Source organism: Lineus longissimus, chromosome 2, assembly GCF_910592395.1.
Source record: "Lineus longissimus chromosome 2, tnLinLong1.2, whole genome shotgun sequence".
In the NCBI taxonomy this organism is placed as follows: domain Eukaryota; kingdom Metazoa; phylum Nemertea; class Pilidiophora; order Heteronemertea; family Lineidae; genus Lineus; species Lineus longissimus.
Genome location: NC_088309.1, coordinates 15,937,781 through 15,952,056, shown reverse-complemented (window position 1 = coordinate 15,952,056; position 14,276 = coordinate 15,937,781). Strand labels below are relative to the sequence as shown.

The 14,276-nt window shown below is 40.5% G+C and overlaps 1 long non-coding RNA gene across 1 annotated transcript in view; it reads left to right on the top strand.

The window, feature by feature from the left end:
- Window positions 1–12,804: 12,804 nt before the first annotated feature.
- Window positions 12,805–14,276, top strand: part of LOC135482679 (uncharacterized) — a 228,952-nt gene continuing 227,480 nt past the window's right edge. Inside the window, exons 1-2 of the long non-coding RNA XR_010446262.1 lie at window positions 12,805–12,843; window positions 13,438–13,812. This is a non-coding gene — a long non-coding RNA (uncharacterized LOC135482679). The remainder of the gene's footprint in view (window positions 12,844–13,437; window positions 13,813–14,276) is intronic.

Genomic DNA, 14,276 nt, shown 5'->3' with positions numbered 1-14,276 from the left:
CAAATAACATGCCAATGCCAGCCATTTAATTTCAACGAATTTTAATTTCAATGATGTGTCCCTGAGAGCATAGCTCGAGTTAATACCAATTGGTACTGTACATTATGACCATTAAGATCGATGATGTCACCTTTTTCATCAGTTAAGCGAATATTCAGCTTATTGAATCTTGGTTTACAGGGAATTGCTATTGGTTTCTCAAATGTGTATGCTATTAAATCCCCAAAATTAACTTCCTTTATTGGTCTTGTGGTTAGCACATCAGATGCTTCACCATTACTTAATACACTATTAGATTCGATTATGTCACAGTGAAAAACAAAATGGTTAATTGGTCTAAAATTGATGGGTTTCTCGCTTACAACATCATCCTTACTTTTATTGTCTAAAGGGTAAGGCCATTCTGATTTCATGCCAAATAATTCATTACTTTTACCAAGAAAATAGATCTGATAATGCGCCTCATTTTTTCTCTTTAGGAAGTGTAAGACGGCCTTACCTGTTGGTTCTTCAAGGTCAAATCTGACAGCACCTCTACTCATACTATTTTCTTTCAACTTATCCGCAAATACTTTTGAAAAGCTCTGTAGGTCAAAGAGACCATCTGGTAGCGTAATCTCTGCCACATCAAACCCCTTAACTTTGATTCGGTTATTCTCCCTGGCTGCACTTATGTTGTAGAATGTACAAGGTATTACTGCAAAAGTTAAAGTGATGCTACATGCATCTTGAATTTCAGTCTTGAGATTGACTGTTAAATCACTTGAACTCTGATCTGGATAGTCACTTGAATCTATGTTCATTACAGTAACCATTTACTTAAGCAAATTTTCGTTTTCAAATTTACCTTTTATCAAATAAGTAAATTATTCTTACTTCATAATATTTCTGGGTAGGATTCCTTGATCGTAAAGGTACTCTAATGTTCCATTACTAATAGCTACAGTTCCTCCCAGTTTAAGAATTTCCTCTAGGTTGGCCTGACTTGGGGGACCAATATTGATTCTCAAGAACCTTTTCAGTAACATAGAGTAACCAATTGTTGTTGATGCCAACAGTAAACTTTGATACAGTGTATTTATGATATCTTTCTTTCCTGGTGTATCCATTTAATTACTTAGAAAATCACTAGTAAAACTCATTTATCTAGCATTCAGTGTTGGAGTGAACTTTTGTTCTTGCAACACCTTAGTGTTGGAGTGAAGCAATCTGAGAATTCTGGATGTTTACCTGGGCGTCAGAAACCACGAATATGTGCATTTTGTATGGTCCCTTTCCAGATTTCTTTGTAATAGATAATTGAATACCATCTTTTGTGTTCAGGAGCTTCTTTCCTGATCCGTGTAGACGATTATCTTCAGAAGTTCTCAGGTCCAACCATAAACCATAGTGATTAGAATCACCATAGTATTTCTCCATGGTCATGTTACAGTCATGAGTTTTCTTCAAATCTTCAGACATAAAATGTTTCTTGATCTCCTCCCATTGATCCATCATTCTCATTCCTTCTGGGAACACCTGATTGGCAACACCCTCTATTGTGATCTGCACTTTACTTATGTTAGGGTTTTCAAACTTCTCTGAATCTCTAGCTCCATCTACATAGTCAGACACAAATAGTAATAATAATCCTTTAATAGACATTCTTGGAAAGTTGATGTTCTCATTAATTAGTGTTTCATTAGCAGTAACATTGACTGTCTTAAAATGGTCTACCCAATCATAAAATATTGAGAATCCAGAATTGTACTTGTTACTCAATTGACTAGCAATCATCTTATTAGTAACCGTGTCGTATTCAAAACAAATATTTTCAAGTTTGTAGCCCATGCTAGCTGTGGTTGTGGTGACTATGATTTCCTCCTTTGGTGCTAAAGTTATTTCAATGATAACATCTTCTTGAATTGGAAACTTGTAAAATGGAGCATGATGATGGAATAGTTCAAAATCTAATGGTATTTTGTACTTCTTGTCAAACACTTTCTTTAAAGTCTTTTCATTAGCTGTTTCTCCAGTGACATCAGCTTCAGCGACTCCTGATCTTAATTCTCTAAGATTTTTTGACTGAATACCCTGAAAAACTCTATCATTTCTTTCTTCTTCTGTAAACCACAGATCTTTAAATGTAGAATAATGACTGTATTCGTCAAGGTCAAATATCTGCTCTGTTCCCCACTTAACCACCATCTTTGAAATCAGGTTTCTACCAAGATTATTTACAACACTATTTTTAGAATCACCAGAAATGGTTACATCAGCAGACAGATAAAGAGATTTAGGTACAAAGAATGTATTCTCTCGCAATGCCGGTATTCTAACATACAAAGTTTCTTTGGGGTTAGCAGATGAGGGGTTATGAGTAATGATATGATGCTGCCTCTCAGCTTTTAAACCAAGTGGAATCTTATGTGCCCTTTCGGTATTTAATAAATATCCTGTTGCCATTTTCTATTTATTTACTAGTAAAATTATGTGGACTTTGAAGATCACTCATTTCGCAAACGTAGTAATCAATAAGATTCTCTTAGAAGAGAATAACTAGGTCATTGGATTCTCTTCTAAGAGAATATCTAGGTCAGATTGATTGGATTCTCTTCTAAGAGAATCACTTACTGCGAAATGACTTAATTGGATTTTCCTCGTATTGGCTGGTTTACGAGGTAGTGTTTTCCCCGTAATACGATCGATATTTTGTTAAAGCTGACCGATTTCTACAGTATATTCCCTCACCATTTCATTGCAACGCTTCACTGGGAATCTCATGAATGATAGAAAGTGTGTATTGTGGTGGATTGGTTCTTTGGGGTTGTAGGCTTATTTGGGGCAAAAGACCTGTAAGGTCTTTGGTCAAAAGGGCCTAAAGCATAACCTAGTTCCTACCATCGCAATATACACTTTCTACCAGCCTTCATAGTACCCTAGGACAGGTCTGTGGTAGAAATTACAACTAGATCTGTTGACCCCCCACCTTGCCACCATTTGCATGATCCTGCATGGTGGTATCATGGACTGACACTTAAGACCTCACGAAGCTGACCAGATAAATGTGCAAATTCATTTCATTATTCTAAATATAATTGTTAAATTGAAGCAGCTTGTTTAGAAAGTGGCAGCTCGGTTTCCCTTTAAGTGACACTGACAGAGGAACATGCGTGCCTATCAATCAAGGAGCGGGTTGACAAGACTGAGAATAGTGTTGTACCGGTATTGATTATAATTCTATTTTTATGGCAATATCGATGATTTGACACAGACTTTGTGTCAAAATATTGAAAATAAGGATAACATACTGACATAGTGAACCAAATATCAAAGTGTAAATGGGTGTGTGCATGCTACAATCCAGCCTTTCGTTCCAGTTAATACATTTTTTAATATATTTAAAAAAAAAGAGCATTCAGAATTATGAAATATCAATGCACTACCAGAAGCCTACAGAAGCCTTAAGACCTCACGAAGCTGACCAGATAAATGTGCAAATTAATTTCAGTATTCTAAATATAATTGTTAAATTAAAGCAGCTTGTTTAGAAAGTGGCAGCTCGGTTTCCCTTTAAGTGACACTGACAGAGGAACATGCGTGCCTATCAATCAAGGGGCGGGCTGACAAGACTGAGAGTGAGAATAGTGTTGTACCGGTATTGATTATAATTCTATTATATATGCCAATATCGATGATTTGACGCAGACTTTGTGCCAAAATATTAAAAATAAAGAACAAATACCGGTAGTAATAATATTTTCAATCTATCTAAAAATTAGCATTCAGAGTTATGAAATATCCATGCACTACCACTACCAGAAGCCTACAGAAGCCTTAAGACCTCACGAAGCTGACCAGATATATGTACACATTCATTTCCTTACCCATTCTAAATATAACTCCTAAATTGAAGCAGCTTCATATAGAAGGTGGCAGCGCAGTCCCCCTTAAGTGACAGAGGCCCATGCACGTGCCTATCAATCATGGGGCGGGCTAACAAGCCCGGGTATAGTGTTGATTACAATTCTATTTTATATGCCAATATCAGTGATTTGACATAGACTTTGTGTCAAAATATTCAAAATAAGGATCACATAGTGAACCAAAATAACAAAGTGTAAATGTTGTGTGCTGCAATCCAGCCTTCCGTTCGAGTTAATACATTTTTTTTCAAGTATCAATTTCAAAAGAATGAGCATTCAGAAAATGAAATCTTCATGCACTACCAGAAGCCTACAGAAGCCATAAGACCTCACGAAGCTGACCAGATAAATGTGCACGTTAATTTCATTATTCTAAACATAGCCTTCTCTTGATTTGATAATGAAAACATGAAAACAGCTTAATTTCCGGTAGGCATCTTCATTGGTGGCAGAAGGAAGTGTGAACACATGAAACCAAGTATAAATACAGTACGGTAGATGGTTGGTATATCAAAGTTCGAAGAGAGCATCTTAGTATAGCAATTTAATAGCATTACATTATAAAATCAAACCTACCTTTTTCTGCACCTGGTAGGCCTATGTCATTGACATCACCGGGATCCATCATGCTGAACACAAACCTGAAATAATTGGTGGTGGAGATGGGGTTTAAATATTGTACGATAGTTTAAATCTTAAATGCATTGGAGAATACCGGGGAGAATACAGTCACCCAAAAAACAATCTGGGGGTATCGGTATCACTTAGTATCACAACGCCCTCAAAAAATTTATCTTGTTGTTGTCGGTTGGATTAAAATTTATAACATTTATACGCATGTAGTTACTCTACCAAACGCTACTTCAGTCTGTTAACGTCATAAAGTAGACCTATATGTCATTTGGTTGGTAATAAAGAGTGGGTAAGTTCGAAACTTTAATAGTCATATACCAAGGCAATACGGCCACCGCGCTGACGATGTTTATTATATTTTTTGCAGCGTGGTATTGGCAGGACTCATTCAAATGGGAGAGCCAAGAGTACCAATATAGGGAATGGCTAGGATAGGCTATAGTGACTACTATAGCATACAGTCATGCGCAGTTACACAACGGCAAGTCTTGGAGGCAGGAATGATTTTGCCTATACATACATGTCATGTCTGGGCCGACCGCAAGATCGATGTGCGCGAATCGGTACTAATTTAATTCTAGTCATAGACCTAGGCCTACTTGATACAAGCCTAACTACTTGAAATGAAAATTTTTAGGATTGATATTCAACACATGCGATCGGCCCTGATGTCGCAGGACTGTGAAAAGATAGGCCTTTAAAAGCGCTTTTATAGGCCGAGTACTAAAAACAGTGATACGGTAGCAATTAGAAGCAAATTTCTCTAGATGCAACTGTTGAATCTCAATTAGACTTACCGATAAGGATCGAAAATAACAGAGATAAATGGGCGAAGTACACATCCGTCTTTCAAGATAATCAATGAAAGAATGAAATAAAAGCATCGCATGCGCATTTCGTGCAAATTTCGTTTCAAACGAAGTACGTTTCAAGTTCGTTTGATAGTGCGTTTTCCGTTCGTTTGAAACGAAGTTCGTTTCCAGTTCGTTTGAAACGAAGTGCGTTCGACAATCGTTTCGATTGAAACGAAGTTCGTTTGACAATCGTTTGACGTGCGTTTGAGATCCGTTTCGTGCGATCGTTTGGAAAGCGTTTGGGAAGCGCTCTGATCGGGCGTGTTCGTTTGGGAGCGTTTCGAAATTTTCGTCTGGGGTGTGCGTTTGTTTTCAAACGCTTTTCAAACGGCTGATAAACGGCAGATAAACGGATGATTTTCGTTTGAATTTCGTTTTAGAATAAACGCTTTTTGCCCGTTTCAAACGCGTTTGAAACGAAATCAATTTGGAGACGGCCCCTTACTTAAGGCATGACCGTACAAGTTCGTACAATCGAGCGGCACGATTTCTTGTCGGGGTAGTTCTGGGTTGTAGTTCGGACCAATTTCTGGAAGATTTGCCTCTGCGTGTCGTAGCATGACAGAAGCGACCCCACCTCTAATTCCTCGTTTTATCCAGTGCACCATCTCTAGATTGGTCAATATTTCCAACTGCACCTGTGTACATTTCAACATGGCATGGTATGCAAAGTGAGGCAGGGTTAGAAACTTGCCGGTGTCCATTTGGAAATATTGCATTAACAAATTGCGAAATTGTTCGAAGCAACTTGCCAGCAATAAGACATCGGTAATCAGATACACCAGTAGATAGTCTTTCAGTGTCTCACATGACATTGCCCGCCACACATGTTTTGCATGTTCATAATCAGCCATTGTAATGTCGATCTGATGAAGCGAATCGTAAAACTGATCTCTTGGCGGAAGCGCGTCGAGTTTAAGTTTCTCGATCTCATCCAGGAAATCATAGCAGAAAACACCTTTTCTAGTCATGAGCTGATATCGTTCCTCGTTTCTCTGAACATACTCCCATAAGAGGGGGAACGCGATTGAATTGCGATCCTTTTCACTGCTTATGGTGCTTTTATCATTCTTCATAGAGTCTGCAATCGATGCCAGGGAGGCTTTCATGAACTCAAACGAGTCTTGAAAGACTAATTCTCCATCAAACACAGCTAAATAATGCTCAGTGTTTCGCGGTAAAATCCGTGGAGGTGGTTTCCCACGTTTTTTATTCCGTCGCGCTATGGCCTTTATTAGAAGGTGCTGATCAAATCGTACGCCTCCATGAGCGAAACACGGTACTGATGCTGTTGTTTTCTCACTACCATAAGTCAAGTTACAGCGATTGCACAAAGCGAAGCGGAATTTTCCAGAAAGATGACAATGATCTTTGTATGGAGAGTTTAGCTCGGTAAAAGCCTGTCCACACATTTCACAGGATGTTTGTCGATGAAAGCGAAACCAGTTTTCGCGAGTCATTTTCAAAGGCTGGTTTTCAGTAGCGTTTATGATCTGAATCTCTTGTCGTTGAGTGTCAAGCCAATCGAGGAAGCGTTCGACGCAATCTAGACCGACCCGATGATGTAGTGACGAGTTATACGTTCTATTGGGGTTACATATTCTGATCGCTGCCACAGCAATAGGCACGTGTCTACGTCGATTATTGTCTTCTGGGCAGGGGATTTGCATTGTTTCAAAGTCGTAATAGATGGCAAATCGGCTCATGAACATTTTTTCAAACTGAGAAAAACGGACAGTTGTTGGAGCACTCGGTGTTTTGTAAAGCTGCGCTTTTTGGGAGCAGCAGCTAATCCAATGTTCGGTCCGTCGTTCTTCTGTCGTGAATCTGCAGAAACACGACCGACAAACAAGTTTCTTTCCCTGAGAAACGTTATTACCTAAAAGACGACTTAAACTTTTTATTAGAAAGTAGTGTTTTCGATACAGCAATAGGTCAGTGCAGCATTCTTCTGTTGGGCGACTGGTCAAATTCTTGCTTAGATAGTAGATTCGAAGGGGCGGGTGATCCCTTTTTTGTTTTGTTTCGCTGACTCCAAACACGCTCAGGACTAGAGAGGGATTGTTTCGTTCAAAGATTGCCATTTGACTCAAAGGTGTAGGAAAACTTAAACCCGAAAAGTTAAGCGAGCTTTTCGTGTACCAACTCTCAACTTTATATCGAGGAGGTGGTTGTGTCCACCTTCCCCGATTTTCAAAGAGTAGTAAACAGTCACGGAAACACACATCGTCTTTGGCTTTCGGAGGAGAGACACAAGCGCGTTTTCCACTCAATGATCGGGGTAGTACGCTGTGTCGCCTTATAAACGGATCCAGTGCACCTCCTCGAAAAGGTGTGAAAGCCGATAGATAGAGGCGTAAGCTCTGAACACACACAAAGCTCCAGCCGGACCCTTCGTGGTGGAAAGTATCAACTTTCCCAGAAATTTCCTCTAGCTGTTCTTGAATATCGTCCCCGATCTTGTCTTGTCCTGGATATATACTGCGATTTTTAGTGTTGAACCACGGTTCTGCACTATGCTCTACGAATTCCCTAGCCGTGTTATCTTCGGATCCCTCCGGGTGAGCAACCGGTACCAATTTACTGAATAAAACCTGAAGTTCAACATGATACTTTAAAGCTTCATTGTTTTTTGCAGCAGTGGCTAGCGTCTTTCTAAGCTTCCGGACTATTAACGGACGTGCTACTTTAGTTAAAAATAACTGTAAATCGTTACTCAATCGTACCGGAGGTCCGTAAACATATTTTTGCGCCGTGCGACCTTGTGGTCCAAAAATGTTTTTGAGGCGAAACATGATCTTCGTGAACGTAAATCACAACACTAAACCGGTATATTGCTTTCTTGGATTCTAATCAGTGATAACACGACAGACGTTTTCTCAGATCAATTAGTTTAACTGATTGTCGATTGTCGCCTTCGAAAGTGCATGGTACAAATAACCTTCCCCCAGGCAAAATTCACTTCTTCACCGGATTCGTGGCGAATGTCAATGTCTATCTCATTAAAGAATGTACCATTTAACGGTAAGTATCGAGGACAAACGAAAGCGTGTGAGAGATGTTTTGTGCGATCCCGTGGATTGACAGGAATACTCCTCAGTAAAGGCGTATACACATTGCCGACAGGCGTAGATTTTACAATGGAAGAGTATATGAACAAATTGTACGCATTGTAATCGAGATTTGGTTTGCGAGACGCTTTAATAAGGTAACGTTTTGCGTCTTTCAGTCGTTGATCTGTGGCGATCAAGGCGCTACTCGAAGGTCCAGAAGCTCGTTCATCGGTTTCAGTGTGCTGGTGAGAAGCTCGATCCTCTTGCATGTCCTCCGAGGTGATTTCACTCGGCATAGAAGTAGGTCTATCTATGTGTGGAGTCGTCTGTGGCTCGGACGAGCTCGCCGTGTCCGTGGAAGCCAGCCGAGAAGTTTCAATGTCTTTTTCCTTTTTCCTTCTCTTCGATCGAGTCTTAGAAGCTCCCTCAAAATCCTCTTCTTCAAATTCGGAATTACCCGACGCTGTTTGTTCTCGTCGACGTTTCGTTACGGACTCTTCATCTTGCTGCTTACCCTGGACGATCAACTTGTCCTCGGAAAACGGTCCCTTTGTTTTAGACTCTGTGCCGTCATTGAAAAAGTTCTTAGTATTATCAAATCCTAGAACTTCGGCCACGTCAGAAGATAGCTCAATCGCTTCGCCTTCGAATAGATGGATTTGAGCAAACCCCGTCGATGACAAACGAAATTTTCCCGCCCATATTTTATTTGGTAAATGATCAAGTCGTGGTCGTCGGAGATTGAGTCCTTCGATGAGGTCTTCTGCACTGCCATAGTCCAATAGTTCTTTCCCTGCGGGAATCAAGGGTTGTCGGATATTTGCGTCTCACTTCGCGGTCAATCCATGGCGGATAGCTTTTGTCACGAATAGTTTTCCGCGGAATAAAGCGGTCTAATCCAGTGTTATACACACCTAGCCACTCTGACCACAAATTGTCAATGCCGTCCTGGCCATTTTGCAAACAGAAATCAGAGTTGGGACCAAGCTCGTCACAAAGGAATGACCTTAGACCTGTGTAGTCCGCACGCGTAAAGTCATAAACAACGCGCGAAATTCCAACACGACGGGGCATTCTAGTACGGAAATTCGACACTACGGGAAAATGATCAGAATCGTACATTCCTGGCCATGTTTCCGTGTCACTGAATCGCTCTGGTTGATTTGTCAGAATTAAGTCGAGTATGTTTCCATGCTTATGAGTAGGGTTGAGGACGAGCTGTGTTAACGAGAAATCGTTCACGATATTACAAAACTCCCCAGACACATGAGAGCCATTGACACTAGACACAGTGTCCCAATTGATGCTCGGAATGTTTAGGTCGCCTGAGAGACAAATATTGCTGAATTCTCCCTCACAACTTTTGAGAACGTCCCTGAGGTCCCCCAGGAACGCCATCTGCTCATCGACATTATCCGGTGGATTATAGCACACAATAAGAGCAAAAGGCTCGTCAGAATCTGGTTTGACCTCGCACACAAGAATCTCGGAGTTTTCTTTTTCCAGATCAGTTCTACGGTACGACGGCATGTCCGATCTACATGCCATTAGAACGCCGCCACCACGTTCTTGGTCCTGCGAGTTGCGGTCCCTTCGATGGATGGTGTACGAAGGCGGCAGTATTTCACCGTCTGCTACCTCTGCGTTTAACCAAGTCTCCGAAACACACACGAAATCAAACTGATTACAAACCACCAACTGCTGGAACTGCGCCAGCTTATTTTTCGACCGATTTACAGTTTTTAGACTACGAGCGTTCAGCAACATAAATGAATATTGTGTCATGTAGTGTTAGGTTTGATGTAGGTCCAAGCAATTACAATTTCCCCAAAATGGCCAATTTACAGTACATTCGACCTCTGTGACCTTGAAAAGTAGGTCAAATCAAAGAAGACCAGGGTGACACATTGAATGGTTGTTAGAATTAGATGTACCTATGATATAAAATTGGTGCCAATCGGGCAAGTAATACTAGGAATAATGGCATTTTGTAGAATTTAGGATTTGGCCCCCTCCCTGGAGGCCAAACGGCAAATCAGATCGCACCAAACTTCTGTACCTGAGACCACCTGACCAAGGGGTACATGTGTACTTAATTTGTGATCAATAGTCATTGCAGTTAAGAAACGTGCCATAGTTACGGCCTGACGGCGAATTTACGCCATTTGACCTCTGTGACCTTGACAAGAAGGTCAAATTAAAAACCTGTGTGACATATACTGTATGGTGGTTAGATGTACCCATGATATCAAATTGGTGGCAATCGGGCAAGAAGTTAAGGAATAATCACATTTTTAAGGTTTTTGGATTTTGCCCCCTGGTGGTCAAGTGGTGAATCATATTGGACCAAACTTCGGTCCCTGAGATCACCTGACTAAGGGGTAAATGTGTACTAAATTTGGGATCAATAGTCATTGCAGTTTAGAAACGTGCCATCGTTACATCCTAACGGCCAATTTACACCATTTGACCTCTGTGACCTTGAAAAGGAGGTCAAATCAAAAACCCGGAGGATATATGATGCACCTTTGCTAGAAGTACCTACCATATTTTTTTTCAAAATTTCCCGACTACTATTAAGGGAGATATTGCATATTTTCACTTTTAACGTTTGGCCCCTGGTGGCCAAACCATGAAACGAATCGGACCGAAACTTGGTCTCCAAGGTGTCATTACATAAGGGTACATGTGTACCAAGTTTCAACTCAATAGCTCTAACAGTTACGAAACGTGCCCTGCTAACGGACGACGGACGACGACGACGACGACGGACGCCACGGTATGGGATAAGCTCACCTCTGCTAAGAGGTGAGCTAAAAACGAATACAGGCGTTTATCGGTTTCTTTCTGCTGGGGATCTGTTGACTGAAGTAAAATCCTCGACACAAATTTTCGAGTTCAAAATCATGCCATAGTTTAATTCGCACAAAAATACCAGTTTCTGCAGAAAAATCAGAGAAATAGTCTTGCACAGCAAGAAGTATATGGTTTAAAGGAGACTTCACAAAAAGGCGTACCAATTCTCGAAGTTTTAATCCGGAATTAGTCGGTGAGAAAACCACCGCACCTTGAAGTAGTTTGAAAACGACGTTTTCCGTACAGAAATTATCTCGGTGAGCTTTGGAGAAAAAACGAATTAACTTCGCATCAAGATACGCAAGAATCCGATGAAATCCCTCGTTTCGTAACCAATACTGTGAATTTTTCAAAAAATATATATTAACGAAGAGCCTTTTAGATACAGCTATGGTAAAATCCTCATACCGTTTCGTAGTCCACCCGCGAGGGGTAAGACTAACACGTGCCGTTTTCTTACTGTTAAATACCTTTTTTAGGTCAATACACACTTTCCTTTTAAGTGGTGGTGGCCGAAACTGAAAAACTACCTGGCCTAAGTCACATTTTAAATACGGCTTGACGAGCGAAAAACGCATCTGCCAGATGTAATTATTGAACTCTGTGAACGGCTGCCTTCGTCTCCCTCAATGCAGTACTTACATATCAAATCACTCCGTATTCAAAAAGGCAATTTCACTGAAACGAAAAAAACAACAACAAAATAAGTCTCCCATCAGAACAGAAATCATAGGTAATCACTGGCCTTATGTTCTATTAGTTTAAACATAACTCTCTAAGCAGGAGTTGTTTACACAAGACTAAAAACATACTACTCAAAAGAAACATACTACTTAGAATAAACAAGACTCATTGCCGTGCGTGTGCGAGATCAGTTATAGTAAGTGCGGAGAGCAATATTAACAGTGAGTGTTGCCATCTTTAAATATATTTCGCAATGAATTGGTTCCATGTGGTAGATGTTCTTTTGAGACATTAAAACATGTTTCCCGCTTATTGGTAATCATCATTTGGAAATAGAAAGATTAGACCCTTTTCATGAGAGAGAAACATAAAGACTTACCAAATTTCGTTTATCTCGTCCAATAATCCACAGATCCATGTCGCTGCCTTTATATCAGTTCTTCGAAAACAACTACATTTGGATCATCACATCCAGCCAGATTTAAGCCAAGGGTAAAAAATATTCCAACTTTAAAAGTGCGGAAAAAAGATAGTCGATCCTCCTGAACGTCTAGCGCCGTTAGCCGCATCGAGTGAAATGGGCTGTTGGGGCGTTGATGATATATCTTGACCTACGGTCGCAGGAGATTTTTCTGTGACGTCGTCAAAAATACCGACCATCATTGGTTCAGAGCGCCTAAAACCTCTTGCCAAATGTCATAATTTGAATCCCGGGGTCTACCTAGGGACTTGGCGAGAGTGCAAAAATATAAGATACAGGTATAAAAACAGGAAATACGATTCTCTTGTTTTCAGGTAAATTGAAACTCTTGAACGGAACAAAAACAGACTTCATAATTACCAGTTCCGGAATAACAAGTAATGATACGGTCGTTAATATCAAATATTGATGGATCACAGACCAACAAACTGCGTCGTTACCTTCGTTCGCTTTAAGACCAACGCGTTTCCAATATACAAGATGGAGATATGCCAAATGGGCCAACTCGTTATTGCGTTTGCTGACTTTACTGAGCGTTTCTTTCGGAGGCTTACCTGGTCATATTCAAAGCAGTCCTTTCTGCTGTGGTATTCTGAAACTTAAAAAAGATAAAATCCCCCACATGCGAAAGAGCAGTAGGCAGGGAGAGTAGCAGCCTTCCTAAAAAAAAAAAGATATCGCAGGGATCCCAACATTCCGTGTCATAAACCAGGATATACGCTGTAGTTCCGTTTGCTGATGATTTCTTGGTGATTTTAAACAAACACATTTTAAATGCAAACGCTAATTTTCGTTGCGTTTCCATTTTCCGTTGCGTTTGCAATGCGTTTGATGATTTAAACAAACACATTTTAAATGAAAACGCTATTTTTCGTTGCGTTTCCATTTTCCGTTTGTGCTTGCATTGCGTTTGCATTTAAAATGTGTTTGTTATATACTACTGGTCACATTTCACAAAAGGTCTACAATAGGGAAATGAACAACAAGTCCGTATCAACCTGTCAAGTTCAGATGCGACAAGCGCCTAGTTTTGGTAGAGCGGGTCACAAATGTAAAATAAGCTTCGTGGTTTCTCGGAAACCTAAAAACTAGGTCGCGTATGCGCGCGCACGTTGTGTATCAAAACAGCCGATTCCGGCCCGTGGTTCTGACATGCTGCGAGGATTCAAGTATTGCATGTACTGGGACTAATCAGGAGCAAAAACGCCCGTGACTGGATAGTATAAGCTTGTCCGGGACCTACGATGCTAGTGATTGGATAGTTATTGCCAGTCCTAGCCACTACTGATTCTGTGAAACTCGGGGATAGGAGCTGTATATGACATGACAAACGGAATAGGAAAAACGTGAGTACAGTCTTGATTTTAGATTATATTTTTTTATTTAGTTTTGTGCTCTGCGGACATCGCCGCAACACAGTGTAGGCCTATGTAATGCAATGATGATAGGGTCATCCCTGTGTTCCCCTGTATGACGGTAGTTGATAAAGCTTGGAATCAGTGAAACCATGTAACCAGTGATAAACCTTGGAATAGTCAGTACTAAACCGTGGAATCACTGTGCAAGTTCCGCGTGAAATCGGGCGCGTTCCTTCCACGATTTATACCCACCCAACTGCCAATCTCGTCCCAGCTTACTTTATTGATTGCAATTTGCCAGTAGTTCCAGAATCAACCTTTTGTTGAGGATGACGTCATCATTGAATGCATTGGAAATGTGTTGTTGTCGTTTAAAAATAAACTTATATTCATGATGGGCAGCCATTTGCATGTATCTAATTATTGCTCTTCGATGAAAGCGAAAGTCAGCT